At 37.1% G+C, this 16,382-nt stretch overlaps 1 protein-coding gene across 3 annotated transcripts in view; it reads right to left on the bottom strand.

The window, feature by feature from the left end:
* Nucleotides 1–16,382, bottom strand: part of LOC145666520 (uncharacterized) — a 466,510-nt gene that overhangs the window by 288,814 nt on the left and 161,314 nt on the right. The window lies entirely within an intron of this gene.

Here is a 16,382-nt window from a genome sequence, read left to right as displayed (position 1 = left end):
TTCAACAAATCTAGTTCCGTAAGAATGTACCCATGTCAGGGGCCTATAAAATTCTGTAAACAACAAGTGCCCCCAGGGGTCCCATCATAGGGCCCCAGGGTCCAACTTGAAAATTCCAAATAAAAACCCTCTACATTAATGCAGACTCGGATACTGCGACCGAAAATACGCAACTTTTAGTTTATGTATTTTTCTCGTTGTCCTCCTACACACTGGCGCTAATCACCGGGGTGATGTGGAGGATACGTCCGATCCAATCTTTGAGCTTGGGGGGCTGTCGCCCTCAATAATTCGATTTGAAATCTGCTTTTTGCGGAGAAATGTGATGATTTGTGTTCGATTGCCAGAAAGGAAAGTGAGGTGAAATTGATTTACCCCAGAATAAGCCTCAAATCTGTCCGCCTTCCAATATTGAAGACAACTCTGCTCTCCTGATCCTCCATAACATTGTTTTTCAACTTCATGAATATTTTGAACATCATTAAAAAAGAAATAAGAAGATTATGGGAACCCGGCCACCCCCTCCCCCAATTTTGAAGACAGATTTTTGCCGCTGCTCCTAGATAACACATAAATCGCAATAATTATAATAATAATAATAATAATAATGTCATTGTATGTCACCTGAGGTTGATAAATGAAAAACTGGTTTAAGAACTGGACATGCTGTGTGATGTTGGTGCTAAGACTTGCAAACAAATAAAGTTATGAACATGTTTGTAACAATATTCTTCAAGAACTGAGATTTTTTTTCTGTGAGCTTGTGAACACTATGAAAGTTGATTAACTCTAGCTCTCCGTTGGGACATGTAATTTCAATTGATAATCGGACATAGTGTCAAAAGAGAATTATGTTATTAATTTTTGCCATGTTTATGTAGATATGTATAAACCTGAGAGGCAAAAGTGAAAGTGAACATGTAAGGTTGATCGGTGGATCTATTAAAGTTTAAAAGGACTTTATCATTTTGTTGTTAGAGTGATGTAGATGTCCATAGTTACGATTTGATTTGAAACTGCATGTAATTCCATCTGAGAAGTAAAAGTAAATATGAACATGTAAAGTTGATCCGTACATCTAAGAGAGCAAATGTGCTCTTATAAACTTAGTGGAACAAATAACATATCATGTTCTGTCAATTCCAATATGCCATGTTCTGTAAATTCTTATGGTTGATTGTAAATTATGGTCCAGCAACGTAGAAGCCATTAGATATTGGTAGCAGTAAGGATTATTACAGAGAACCTCGGAACACTCAAGCTGCATTTCAACTGATTTGTGTTAGAGCTCTCAAAGTAAAGTTCTAACGCTCTCGATGATACGAGGATGGAGCAATCACCTAAAGTCATGTGCTGAAGTACGGGTAATATTTAACGAAAAAAAAAATCGCGTTCCTCACAATCCCATTTCGAGATCTACTGTTGAGTGCATCGTAAGACGCATCGAGGAAACGGCAACTGTATAGAATTGTAACATTCCTGGTCGACCGAAATCGGCGACAAACAGCTTGATGTTGCAGTTATTTGTTGAAAATACTTAACTTAGCATTCATAAAGATGCTGAGCAACATGCCATTATTCACATTTGTGCGAAAAGAATGACGAAAATGAAGTTCCACCCATACAAAGTTCATCTGATACACCAGCTGGATGAATGTCTTTGATCGGGATGTAGAATTTTGTGAAGATATGATGAAATAAATCAATGATGATCCTACTTTTCTTACCAGCAATGTGTTCTCTGATGAAGTCACGTTCCACCTAACCGGTTACATTAACAGAAGTCATTGCAGGTTTTGATTTGACAGCAATCTCATTGGTCCTTTCAAACACGTTCTACATCTTGAAAAGTTGAATATCTGGGTGGCAGTGCTAAATATACAATAATTGGTCCCTTTTTTATTAATAACAATTTGACTTCTGAACCGTGTAAGGAGATGCTTCGATATCAAGTAGTTCCAACAATAAGAGACACTGCAGAAGACAATTTTGCCCACAGATGGTTTCAGCGACATGTGCAGGACCGCACAACCGTGTAAATATGCGGCAATTTCTTAAAACGGAATTTCCTAAAGGATTTGCAGAAGAGGTTATATTGGGTAGCCCGCTGGTTCTCTGTTCCCTGATTTATCGCCAGTAGACTACTTTTTCTGGGTTTATCTAAAACCCCGAGTATATCAAACAATGCCAACCAGTATGGATAATCTTCGTCAAAGGGTTATTGATGATTTTGCTCTTATTGAACTGGGCGTCATCAGGAATGCACTATTTGTGTTTTACCATCGAATTGCTCACTGTCATACCAAGAAAGGTGCGCAGTTTGATCACATGCTGTAAAACATCAGTTACACTTTGTTAATTTGCTGATTTTAGACAACCGAGTCGCGAGAGGCAAGGAGACTCACGATAATCAAGTTCTTCAAAAAACGGGGAGACACTACGTGGCTAGTAAAGGTGATGTGTAGTTCCGCATTCCGTAACTAGGGTAACAGTAATTTTAGATAGCAGGAAACGAAGACAGGATAACATTATTTTTTATTCTCTACTTTCATGTGAAACGGAATTTTCAACGAAGTTAGGGTTATGTTAAATCCAAGTGTATCAGTCACCCATCCCTAACAATTAAACTAAACTTTGAGAATGCATTTAAGAAGCAGATGGATCTCCTGGCTGTGGAATATAAAAAAGAATGTGCCAATAATTAGATTATCAAACTGAAGTATTTTGAATTACAAACGGCACTCATTTTGAGCAACTTTAACAAGAAACATAACACGCATGTATTTATAAACAAAAAATAATTTTGAGTTTTCTGTCATTTAACATAAGCAGCATGTCATTGTTACTAAACACACGTGAGTTATTAACCTTTGAAATCGGGGAGATGATTTACAATAGCCCTGTATATCAATTAAGTTTCTTTGCGCTTTATCCGGTTTTCTAAATTTGTTCTTCTGTGAAATCTCTCTTGTCATTTTTGCTTTTCCTACTAGTGTGAAACAACGATTTTACTTAACCTGTCCGTGTCACGTGATATTTAACAAACATATTTGTCTACTTGAGCTTTACAATTCTAGGGAAGATGTTTCTTGTTGCAAAACACAAAAACTTTCCTTTCCGTATCGTAATGGCCTACCACGCTCGCATTGAAATGTAAATAAAAACAATTTTGTTTTATGCTAAGCCTTTCTAAAATATTGGACACGTATTTCGTGCAATTTAATTGCACGTGTATTTCTGGAGATATTTAGTTTATCATCCATCCCAGGTAGCGTACGATGATATATCTTTTTTTGTGATTACAGCGCCATCTAGGCGGATACCGAAAAGTACTTCAAGTAAAATTTGCGTATTTTCGGTCGCAGAATCACAATCTGCAACAAAAATAGGGAATTTCCATTTAAAACTTTCAAGTTGGCCCGTGGGGCACTATGATGCCCCCCCTGCCGGAACATGTTGTTTAAGGAATATTATAGGCCCCTAACATGTGTACATTCTAACGTAAGTAGATTTGTCACATCTTTTGTCATTTCGGAAATATTTGAGGTCGCAAAGTTAGGAGGCATACATACGATGATATTCATTTTTTTTGCGATTACAGCGCCATCTATTAGAATAACGAAAAAGTGTTAAGTAAAAATCGCTTAGTTATGATCGTAGAATCAGAATCTGCAGTAAAAATAGTGGATTTCCATTTGAAATTTTCAAGTTGGCCCCTATGTTGGGACCCCTGGAAGCACTTGTTTACAGAATTTTATAGGCCCCTGACATGGGTACATTCTTATGTAACTAGATTTGTCACATTTTTTGTCATTTCGGAAATATTTTAGGTGGAAAAGTTAGGTGAGACACCCTATATATATATATATATATATATATATATATATATATATATATATGTGTGTGTGTGTGTGTTTTACGGTGAGCAACCTTGCCGTCGCATTCTGCATGATGTCTTTTCTTGGCTCAAATTAAGTCCCTTTTAGTGGCATTTTCAGTTTGGGAAATTACCAAGTCACACGGAGCAATGTGGGGTAAGCAGGGAGTCTGATGTTTGGCGAATAAAGCTTGAATCAAATTTACATCCACAATGAGCAAAGTTGAAAACCTTGTGATATGCTTGTCGCTTCAACTGTTCGCACAATTTGATTAGTCGATCACTCAAAACCATATCGTGGATTTGTCAATCATTTTGGAGGAAATCACTTCCACTGGACGTCTCGAACGATGTTCATCATTTGTGGATGTATGATTACGTTTAACTCAATCCAATTGTACATTCAGATAGGGTGGCCACTTATTTGGAATTTCAAAATTCCCTGACTTTTCCAGAAATTTTCCCGGTTGTCCAGAAAACTTCTAGAGAGATCTAAAATTGGTATATCATTGTTTTTCAAAGCTTAAACAGAAGCTACAAGTGAAATGCAATGTGGACTAGAGGATCATTATTAAAAAAAGAATCACAAAAAACACTAGCGAAGATAAATAGTGTAATTTTAATCACTTACTTGCCTAATTTTCAATTCTCCTGTGTGTTTCCACTCCACTGTAACCAACTGCTGCACAGAACGAGAAGAGGAATGTCTATCCCTATCGCTTTCCAACCTTAAGCTTAATACTAGTCACAAAAGTACACACACTTACAGTCCACTACTAAAACACAAATTACTGGAACGAACCCTACTTTACTGAAATGTTTTAAAGCCTCAAATCACAGACTTGCAGTTCACTAAAATCAAACTGAAGTTAAGACCACATCCACTTAAATGTTTTAGGACATCAAACCAATAATCTCATCATCAATTGCAGACAGTTTTTCCTTGACATCATTCAACAACTTCATTTTTTTCGCCTCGAGTTCAATAACTTTATCCTTAATAGCATTTCTCTTCTTCTGTTTCTTCTCTTCCTCTTCTTGATTCCTCAGAGACTCAACATATACTCCATGAGCATTGCGGGCAGCATGGACAACCCTCTTTGTAATTGGAAAGTTATCAATACCACCCACAGCTGAAATTTTATCATGTATCTGCCTGGTGCAATTAGACTCAACTCGCTTTGATTTTCAATTAAACATTCTTTGTTGATTGAAAATACACTCTCCACACTAACATTTCCATGAGATAAAATAAGGAGAAATTTCACAAAATCAGTCATATGTATTGAACATGTGCCTAAATGTAGCATCTCCATCCAATGGCCATCTAATCTCTTCTTTTCCTGTCATAAGTCCTCATTGCTTCCAATACAAGAGGGTTTTTAGCAAAAACTTTGAATTCACCTTGGATTTCATCAGCTAATGTTCCTGAAAGCCAATTCTTGGATACTACAATTTCTAGGCAATTGGACAATCTCTTTGCAGCTACAGTGTCATCCATAACAAACACACTTGGATCCAGGAAAGAAATTGCTCTTGTCAGGTTGAATTTTAGAGGTGGCTTGTCCATTATTTTCAGTATGAATTTCTGACATCCTGCGCGACAGTCTTGTCGAAATTCAAGAGTCTATCTATCCGATACGGTATTGGCTTTTCGTATAGCATCCTTTGATGTGTACCCAATGTTTACAAACTTGGCTGGCTTTAAGTTTTCGCTATTATTGAAATCAATGTTAACCAATGGCCGGCCTTCCAAAACACTATCTTTCACAAAACGATCTGCAACAGACAATACTATGGTCTGGAGCGAGTTGTAAAGGAATGGAGCTTCTCCCTAAAATTCACGCAGGAAAGGTTCAACAGTTTTTGCCAATGTTGTGAAAAAGCCAAGTTTTGCACCAAGCAGGTTATCATTTGTGAAATATCTTACAGTATCAAAGCTTTTGCACTGTGGTACTTTCTTCTCATCAACAGCCCACTGTACGTATTTCTTTACGTTCGGTAATATTTCCATCGCCCGGGAAGCAACGTCTGAATTTTCTGTCCATCTAATGCTGCAAATTTTTTTCGGAAACACCGAAGACCCTGTGCATCTTATGTAATCTGCACGACGAGCTGGAACGTCTTTGAATAAATTATAAAACGCCCTTAGGAATTCTTCTAATTTCCAACCTGTTGCTTGCATGGCAGCTTTAAAAGCACAATTCATAGTATGCAGCCCACAACTTCCAATATCAAGAAGAATTGGATCTGAAGGTGAACTTGCAAGATCTTTTTGCAGGTCACTTAAAAATTTGAAGTTAACATGTGGGCCATCCATCGAAACTTGAACAATTTTCTTGAAATCCAAACCTAAGATACCATTCTTGAAACTAACTTGAATGTCTGCTGACGTTGAATGTCCGAGGCACACTGAAGTTAAATATCTTGCTGACACTTGGTTTCTTTCATTGTCCCAAAAACCGAATCGTAAGGTCCATTTGCTGCTTTTGCGAGACTTTGTTAAGGCTTTCATCAAACCCAATAACATAATGTTTGCAAGCTTCTATTTCTTTGAGAAGATCACCTTTAAAAAGTCGTCCAAGACCATGAACGATAGTATAAGCTAACTTGGTACGTTGTAATTGCATCTTACTACAAATTTCGCTATCAGGGAACATGAGCTTGAAATTTGTTGCCAGTCGGGAAGCAGATCGGAATGACAAGTGTTCCATTACTGCCTGCAAACACCATAGAACTTCAGCTTTAGTTACTGACTCAAGACACTAGAAACGACTTCATAACATTAGTATGTTTATTTTTAATAGATTCTTCGGAAGCCACCAGCATCTCTTTACTTTTAACTAGTTCTTCAGCGGGACAAGAAGGACCTGGATTCTGACCACTGCATTCCACTGCATTCTTTTGCTGACAAAAAGTTGTTATCGGCCGAGTTACTAGAGAGTTCTTCACAGCTGCAGTGTGTTTTTTGCCTTCCATGTGGCTAATAATAGCCCGTTTCCCTATGTTGCTGAGGCTAAAAGTATTTCTGCAAATCTTACAGAATGCAGCATTCGTGTTGTCCTTCACAGCAGAAAGCCACAATGAGAAATTTGGGTTGGACAGCCAGTCGTTCGAAAAAGTAGCTTTTTTAGACATGATTGAGACGCAAACTGAAATGAATAATAATAATAATATGAATATGAGTGTACAATTCATTCACATCAGAAATTAATATATATAACATCAATAAAATAAGTACACTGTCTATTGTTTCTCATTGCCAACGTTGTTACTGAATTTGGTATACCGAAAAAGTTAGTTAGATTAATAAGATGTGTTTAAGCGAATCCCAAAGCGAAGTCCGCGTAGGAAAATACTTGTCCGCAAGCTTTCACGTTGAGAATGGCCTGAAGCAAGGAGACGCTTTGTCGCCATTATTATTCAACATTGTCCTGGAGTATGCTATAAGGAAATTAAAGGACAGCAACCAGGGCCTAGAGCTAAAAGATGTTCACCAGGTTATGGCATATGCCTATGATGTAAATCTGATAGGGGAAGATAAAGGAACAATAGAACGAAATGCAGAGATTTTATTAAAGGCTTGCAGGGAAATGGGGTTAGAAATAAACGCAGATAAAACTAAATACATGGAAGTTCGCCGGAATCGTGATAATGCAAATTGCGAATGCGTCAAGATTTGGTACCCGTAGCCCCTTTAGCTTTTAGTCTGTGAATATTTTGGGTACAGATAGACAGACAGACACGCGCATTAAATATATAGATGAGGCTTCTTTTGCAAAAGCTATTTTGAAACTGGGAATTAATTAACAACTTATATTTTTAATTCCACGCATGCTATTATATGTTATTACTGTTACAAAGACAGTAAATACTACAAGCTTATGCTGCGACATTTAAAGAAATACTTTTGCAGCTTCCCGAAATATGTTCGTTGCCATTAGGTACAATTTTCACTTTCTTGGAATACATCAAGACTCAACAATACTTAGAATCACTCCCCACTTCAGTTATGTAAGATAATTCTAAAACCTAGAATTATGTTGAATTCACTAAATTTAATTGTATATACAAAATTGTACCCCTAAACCAGTGGCGTATGCTGAGATTGTGACTTGGGCTGTCACTAGACCTAGCAGATCCAGACAATAAAGCTAGTTGATTAAATGTTAACTTCACTAACAGTGCAGTCTTTTCTGTAGTTGTTTTATTACACATTTCGAAGAATTAGCACTAGCAACTGTCTAGTTCACTTTAGATATGGGCTTCAGTGATAGCTTTGATAGCCCACAATATACGCTACTGCCCTAAACTCGTATATTACACTGCAAAACAATGCCGCGTCTTTGACGTGGGAGATCCGGGTTCGATTCCTGGCGGAAGATCATGTGGTTCGTATTCCACGTTAATCAGTAAGTCCATGTCTCATATAGCCTCACTGCTGAACGGAATGTTAAACTCAAAAAAATCAGATCAAAATATCCCGTACTAGTAGAAAGAAGAAAATACATTTTAGGAACAGTCGATTTTGGTGCAATTAAAGAATAACTTGTGAACAGTGTTTCTTCCAGACACGTTTTTTGGGGAGCACTGCCCCCTGAAGCTCTGAGAGTTCCTCCTGAAGGAGACCAAAATAACAGTCTACAGAATAGTACCTGCAGTGCACCTCCGGAATACTAAGTGTGCCCCCGGAACATTGTTTCTGAAAGAAACACTGCTTAAAGCGGCTGACTAACATATCGAGCCCTTGCAAGAAGAAATGAAAGTACACTCGAATTGTGGCGTGCTAATAGGTTAATTTTTGAGCCATTTTTCGTGGCAATTAAAACGCAATTCTTGTAGCTTTCTTAACTGCACGGGAAGACAACAAATACGTACTTACGGAGCGACAAATATTTTATGGCACCATTTTTATTCTATGAACCGTTAATACATACAAAAACTTATATTTTCAAAGGAAACTATATACATTAATGGGTCGTTTCAAAAAAGTGGGGGGCAACTGCCCCCTTTTCTCCCCCCTAATCGACGCCCATGAATCAGCCATCCGTTATTCTCTTTACATATTTAGAAGCGAATAATTTATATAGGACGAATCAACATTTACGCAATGTTACAATCAATATGCATGCTTATTTCCTCAGACCAAAACAAATCTGTACTAGAATTTAGGATCGGAAAATCGAATGTAACGGAAACTCAAACACGAATACGAACAATGCGCGAAAAGGTCGATAAACGGCTCAAAATTACAGAAAATAAATCCAACCCATCGCAGAAATGTCGTTTTACATATTATTTACAAATCATTGACTTTGGAAAAATTCATAAAAATTACCAGTGTATATTTTATCACTCCTTCGGGTGGTTACGCGCATTAACGAAAACTGACACGTTAATCATACATAAGGTATACACAATAAATTCACACACCACGACAGGAACCTTGGGCAACTCAGGGACACGAACCCCTAAATTCCAGTATAATTATTGTTTTTAATTATTCTTTTGTGATTCCAGGCCCCCGGGCATTTATCCCCTATTCCCCCTCTCCTGTCGCCGGCCCTGCAAACTCGTAAACCATTATTAAACACAAATCATGTGAGTTATACGGCAAAGAAGTCCATGTGTTAAGAAAAAGAATTACTCGAAAACATGGTATTTTGATCCAGGCCCATAGCTAGGAAATGGCCAAAGGAGGTGGAGCCCACACCCCGCGAAAATCCTCAACTCCCTTGACTGAAATTTTCATTTCTTTTTTAAACAAATATACGTGTAAAAAATTAAGTAGTCAATAATTCTTAGTTATTTTCTTGGAAAAACACCATTACAGAATTTACATAAAATCGGTTTAAAATTGCAAAATTCAAATCAAGAAACTGTTCTACTCATTATCTGCTTATTATTCGTTAATTTGCAAACAAATATTTCTCCAGATTTAACAACAAATATAGAATACCTTCACCAACTGTGCTTATTAGCAACCTCTGTCATATTGCACTACAAGGTTATGCTATCGTTCTTTGACGTCACAAATGAATGTCACAAAAATACAGCAGACAAAGAACTCGTTTATGATTGGTTATTAATTTCGGCATTTCTTTGATCTAACAACATATATTGTTGGCAAGCAATAATTCCTTTCTTGAAAACAGTAAATTGAAACTTTCAGTTAAATATTATTTTATAATGTAAAATGAATTAAAATATAACCATATTGAATTAGAAATGAGTAGTTATGTGCAGATATACTGAATTTAGACCGAAATCGTTTAAAATAAAGATATTTTATATTTGAAATTAGGCCTATTATAGGGTCTACTGACGTACAGGCCTTTACAAATTGTTAGTATACTTTTATTTCATAGTGTTGTTTTAAAACTCTTATGCAGCTCACACACGAGCGATTAGCTGGTTTTTCTTATTGTTCATTCACAGAATGAGAGGATAAAGATCATCCCACATGCAGTGTTGAATTCAGGGGTGCCTCGGGGGACATTTCCCCCGGAGATAAAAAATCCCTCCCCCCGAAGACACATGAGAAAATTCACAAGATATTAATACTGGTATGATTTTCTCCAACATATCCATCCAGCATTATCCCCTCCCCCCAGAGAAAAGTATTAAAATTCAACACTGCTCACACGAGTTTTTCGCAGACCGTCAACTTGGCGGCGCAAAACGGGGGGAGGAGGCGCGGAAGCGTAAAATCGCATTTTTTTCTTTAGGAATTTTTCACGAATTTTTTTAGACCTTAGTTTACAAGGTATCATATTGAAATTTTGCATACGTATTCTGTGGACTTTTGACTATTTTTCATGGACATATGAAATTTCCATGCTACGAACCCGTCATCACTAGCTCAGAATATATTTCACTATGTTGTAATTGAACAGTACTATACATCAGTCACGAACAAAGGCGTCCACAGAAAATTTCGCAGGGAGGGTGAAGAATACAAGCTTCCTTAATAAGTATAAACTTTTAATTTGAAAGCATAACTTCCTATTATAGAAATTATTATTAACCTATGCAATTTTCCAGAGTGGTCGAATGGACGCCCATGGTCATAAATATCGTGAGGAATTATGTATTTTATTAATATCCAACCCCCTTGCACGTAACTAAAAGATACCTACATGAAAGAATAGTTAGGCCTGTCTACATTCTTATTGCAAACAGTGTATCACAAAAATTCAGTAGGCACACCTCTATGGCTCTATAAAGTTACGTGTTTTCATTACTAACAATTCAAAGTACTCACAAAGCTGAACATAAACAAAAAATAAATAAATAAATAAATAAATAAAAAGATAAATAAAAATAGATAAATTTATAATTTCGCTGTTGTTACAAGCCAAAATTACAAGCCATACGACGTGTGATCCCCCTCTCACACGCAAACATAAAACAGCACAATCGTGATTCGTATGTATTCTGAAATAACTCTTAATGCTTCATATATTTTTTAATAACTGCATATGCATAATCTATCTTTACTTACCTCCTTAATCCTCAACCTCTTAAATCCAGCTGCCAGATCACAAGGTCCAAAATACACGCGTAGCACGTTTAAATACCACACAATTTCACACAAGCACACATCGATGCGGCGTAGCTAACGTACATATATATATACTGAACCGGATGGTTAGCGCGTGTGCGTACGATGCACGTAGTCCCGGGTTCGATTTCCTGTGAACACTCAAAAGTTTTGGTGTTGGCCCAGAGTATGGAGAGGACAATTATGGAGCTACCTGTATTAAGAAGTAGCGGGCTTCGGTCTAGAAAGCCGGCATTAACAACTTTAGGTAGGCCCGGGTCCCAAAGGTTTTGTCGTGCCAGCAGTGGCGTGCGGTGGTTATGCAACCGGGCAACAAATCGACATAGATAGGAAATTTTGTGTAACAAAACAACGGAACTGAAGTAAATGAGCACTAATAAAATGTGCTTTTAAGAAATCAGATAATTTTGTTTGTAGCTTTTTTTTTTATTTTTATTTTTAGAACAGTAGTACATACAGTAGCGGAATTGGGTGTAAAAACTAGGGTAGGGGAATGCCATTACTTCAAATTGGTGGTCAAAAGGTCAAATATCTGTAAAAAGCATAGCCAATTAATCGTGTGTTGCAAAAAGTACTGCCGCTACTGAGTACAAATGCATGGGGAATCCACACAGTTTTTGATCCACGCATTAACCAAATAAATACACGCATTAACCAAAATTCCACACATTTTGTGGAATTCGACACACATTCGGAACTCTTCCGGCAGAAATACTCAACTATCGTTCAGCCTTTATATTAATCACGTGACTAACAAAACGGGATGCAGGGGCGCAGCCCCGAGCGAATTCTGGAAATCGAGCAGCCATCGAACAAAACAAGTGTGTTAATTACAAAATGGCCCCGATTTCGCTCCAGCTCAATTCATGGGCAGCACTAAATGACAAAAGAATATGAAGAAAGTATGCACAGCCCAAACCAGCAGAGCTAGATAAACGAAACCTGAAAGGAAGGGGAGATCTGGGGGCGAAGCCCCCAGCGACCAGAGCTATTTTGTATATAAATAAACCGGCTAAATGGCTAGGAATACAGCAGAACGTAAATTTACCCCCGAGTAAAAATTCCCGGTTTTTTATCAAAATTCCCTGACTTTTCCAGAATTAAAAATTTCCCTGACTTTTCCAGGTTTTCCAGGTGAGTGGCCACCCTGTCAGAAACACAGATGTACAGTCATGTCCAAAATTATTGTCGCATGTCTATAAATATGTTGTTGTAGGAATATAATTTGATAACGAATTCGTCCGGTATTTCTTATAACGTTAGTATGTGTATAATCAACAAAGATATGTATATGGCAAATCTCATGTCAAAAGAGCAGTAAATAAGAACAATAAAATGAAAATAAAACTTTCTTCTCCATTTAGCAACATTTTGTTTTACTCATTGTAATTTTTGTATTTGTAATTCTTTTCCTATGAAATTTACCACAAATATACATTTCCTGATTATACACATAGTATCAGTATTAAAAGTGCCCTACAAAAGCATTATCAAATTATACTTTTATAAGAAGACAATTATAGATATGCGACAATCATTTTGGACATGAGTGTACCATGAAATTCATCCAGTTTGGTTTTGATTTCTTGCAGTGTTAAACCTTTTAAACAGAAGTGATTAATAACCGAACGAAACTAATTTCTTTCCATTTTTCTAAACAAACAAAAGTTTTTCTTCAATTAACTATGACAATGAAACCACGTGAGGGATATAGCTCAAACCTTAACATCAGTCTAATGAGGAATAATGCTTACTAAGCAAACATTTTTCGGTACTACGAGTGTCATCTTTCGGATGTTCTAAAGATTTATTGAACGAACCTCATAACTATCAAATGATTAGAGATAAGTTCGAAGAAAACGTTATATGTGTGTCTGTGGTGAAAAGTTACCACAAAACGATATGTCACATGACCCCTTTTCCACTAAAAATTTTTTATTTGAATCCAAGATGGCGAACTTTAAAATGGCCACCCTGATGGTACCATACAACAATAGATTCCGTTCTACCTCCAGTTCCTATCCAAGATATGAGCTAATTCTCTTCAGCCGTTACCAACTTACAAGGGTATATTATAGACATTTCCCTCATATTTTATATTGTAAATGAATTAAAAACTTCAGGTCAGGCACGATTTAATATCATTTAATTGAGCTAATTTTCCTCATGCGTTATCTTGGTTTGATATGGAATTAATTTAGGTAGTGAGATTCAAATAATCTAGTAACTCGAAATTTAAGGATTACTCTAATATATACATACCTTCAAAAACTATATAAACCTATTATTACTCATATTTATAAAGAGTAACAGGGTGTCTACTAAAATTCCAAAATGAAATTTCGTTACTTTTTCGCGACCTTTTCTTTACCAAACCATAAAATTTCGTAACATTCACAAGAGTGAATTTGAGTGCGAATTAGACCAAATTTTTATGCAAGAGGTAGAAGCATTCTTTGCTTGCAATTTGGTAGCGTCTAAAGCCGACCATAGACATTTTTGATGTGAATTTTGACATTTTATAGAACAAAATTATCCAGCCTGTACTTATGTTTATACAGATAAAAAAAATCGTGACCCAAAAGCTAAATTTCGTGACTTTTTCTTGACTTTCATGACCGTTTCCTGATTTCGTGACTTTTTCATGACTTTCATGACCGATAGACACCCTGAGTAAACATTTAGTAACATATACTTGTAACATTCTCGACCAGAAACGACTTAGTTCGGTACAAGGTGTCCTCCCGTGCACACTTATTTTGGAGCAAAAGATTTCGTCGTTTCACAATAAACTTACATGCTCATGTTGCAGGTTTTTTGCTGCGGACTGTACAGTGCATCTTTGGCACGCAAGGTTCCTGGTTCAATCCCAGCTTGCGTCAAATGCGCTTTGTGGTGAAAAACACCATGTGCATGGGTTTTCTTCGGATTCTCCTGTGTCCTCCCATTCGTTATTTCACCATTAACGTATATCTCATCATCTTTTAGCCTCAGTGTATAATAGCGGGAAGTCAAAATGTAAAAAAGGAAAAATTACGCTATTAACAATACGTTCACTTGATCTTCTGATAGTGAAGAGTTACATACCGATTCACCTGATAGGAAAACTGTCACATCTCCTCCTATTTATATATATGGCAAAGTACATGTCCCTAAGGAAGTGGATGCACGATGTTTTATTGTTAAATCGCATCCTTTGACCTATTGTTTCTACTTCTTTTGGGGTAAGAATCTCAATTATAGTCGTTTATCTCCAAAGATCCCACTTTGCCATATGGCTGTCAAATAAACAACAGGATACGTAACTAAGGAACTAAGTCATCTAGGAAAGCCATCTAGGTTTTCGGGGTCAGGTAATTCAAGTATTACCGCAACTTTGTGACATATTGAGTTGCTGTGTATACTACAGCCATCGAACTCAAATAGTTAAGCAATTTTTTCTTCAATTGAAAAAGAAATTGGAAAAGTTCAAAACACATAAAACTGAATAAAAATGTATAGTTCGGCAGAATTCTTTTGTAGTACTTGAATTAACATCTACCTCTCACTCTACAACATAGAAGAACAATTCTATACCTTATTTCTATACAAAATAATTATATTAGATGTGAGATTTTATTAAACAATTACTAACAATATTCCAATTAAGACCTCTACATTTTAATTTGTAACTACTTTTTACTCGAATCAGAATCTGATGAAACAAACTTTGTGTAACTGCGGACACAACGGAATAACTGAAGATACTACTACGGGTTTACTGCCAGAAGTAACAACTTTAACGCACTTTGAGAAAAGAAAATGGTAGGAAGGCACCTATGCCATAAAATGGTTCTAAGCCATAGAAATAATGGATGACGTGAGAAAAAAGATCAAACTTCTTCATGATACCGATAATTCTGTCTATCCAGTAGACATTGAATGCTATTAAAAGTAAGCCATACAAAAACTTTGGACGCAGTAGTAGCGAAAAAGCAGCAAATTGCATCAAATCACCAGAGTACAGGATCATCTGAAGTATCTACAAGTACGAATGAAAAACATGACCACACGACACCATCAGTCATCCATCATTTCCTGTCCTGGACCCAGAAAACCTCCCATGCATTATCTGCGGATACAGCACGACTACAATAAGTGGAGTGAGTGGAGTAAATAAGTTTCGTGTGTGAGAGGAAAATAGAGCTCTCAAATTTCTGCCAGCTAAAAGTTTCGTTCAAAATAAAGTCTTTGATTGTATCATATATAAGGTGTGGCTATTAATTTCCAGGACTGCTCTAATAACACCAGAACAAATGATGTGAAAAACGTACCCTTTTAATATGTTTCGAAGTAATCTCCACCTGCCGTAATTCACTTCTGTGCTCGGCTGCATAAGTTGTAGAAATAACTTTTAAAGTCCTCCTTTGGAAGGGTCTTTAATATCGACATCACGCGCTTCTTGATGGCTTCAACATCCACAAATCGTGTTCCTTTCATCACAGTTTTGAGTTGTGGGAACAAAAGAAAGTCTGCGGGGGGCAAGTCAGGAGAGTATGGCGGATGGTGCAGCTCCACGACCTCACGTTTGGTCAAAAACGGCTTCACTGGCAACGCAATGTGGGGGCGGGCGTTGTCGTGCAACAGAAAACGACTCCCATTCTGTCGAAAACGGGAACGTACTCTGGGAATTCTTTGTCAGAGTCGAGCAAGAACTTCTGCGCAACACTGTCCTGTAATAGTCGTGCCAGGTGGAACAAATTCATGATGAATAAGTCCTTCACTATCGAAGAAAGCGATTAACATGACTTTGACCTTTAACTTTTGAAATCGAAACTTTTTCTCTTTAAGGGAGCTAGGAGACCGCCATTCTGCACTCTCTCTTGGTTTCAGGGTCGTATTGGTAGCACCAAGGTTCGTCACCCGTTACTATCGAATCCAGAAAAGCAGGGTCAGCGTCAA

This window comes from Thermobia domestica, chromosome 12, assembly GCF_964235325.1.
Source record: "Thermobia domestica chromosome 12, izTheDome1.hap1.1, whole genome shotgun sequence".
Lineage (NCBI taxonomy): Eukaryota > Metazoa > Arthropoda > Insecta > Zygentoma > Lepismatidae > Thermobia > Thermobia domestica.
This window is presented reverse-complemented; position numbering and strand designations above follow the sequence as displayed.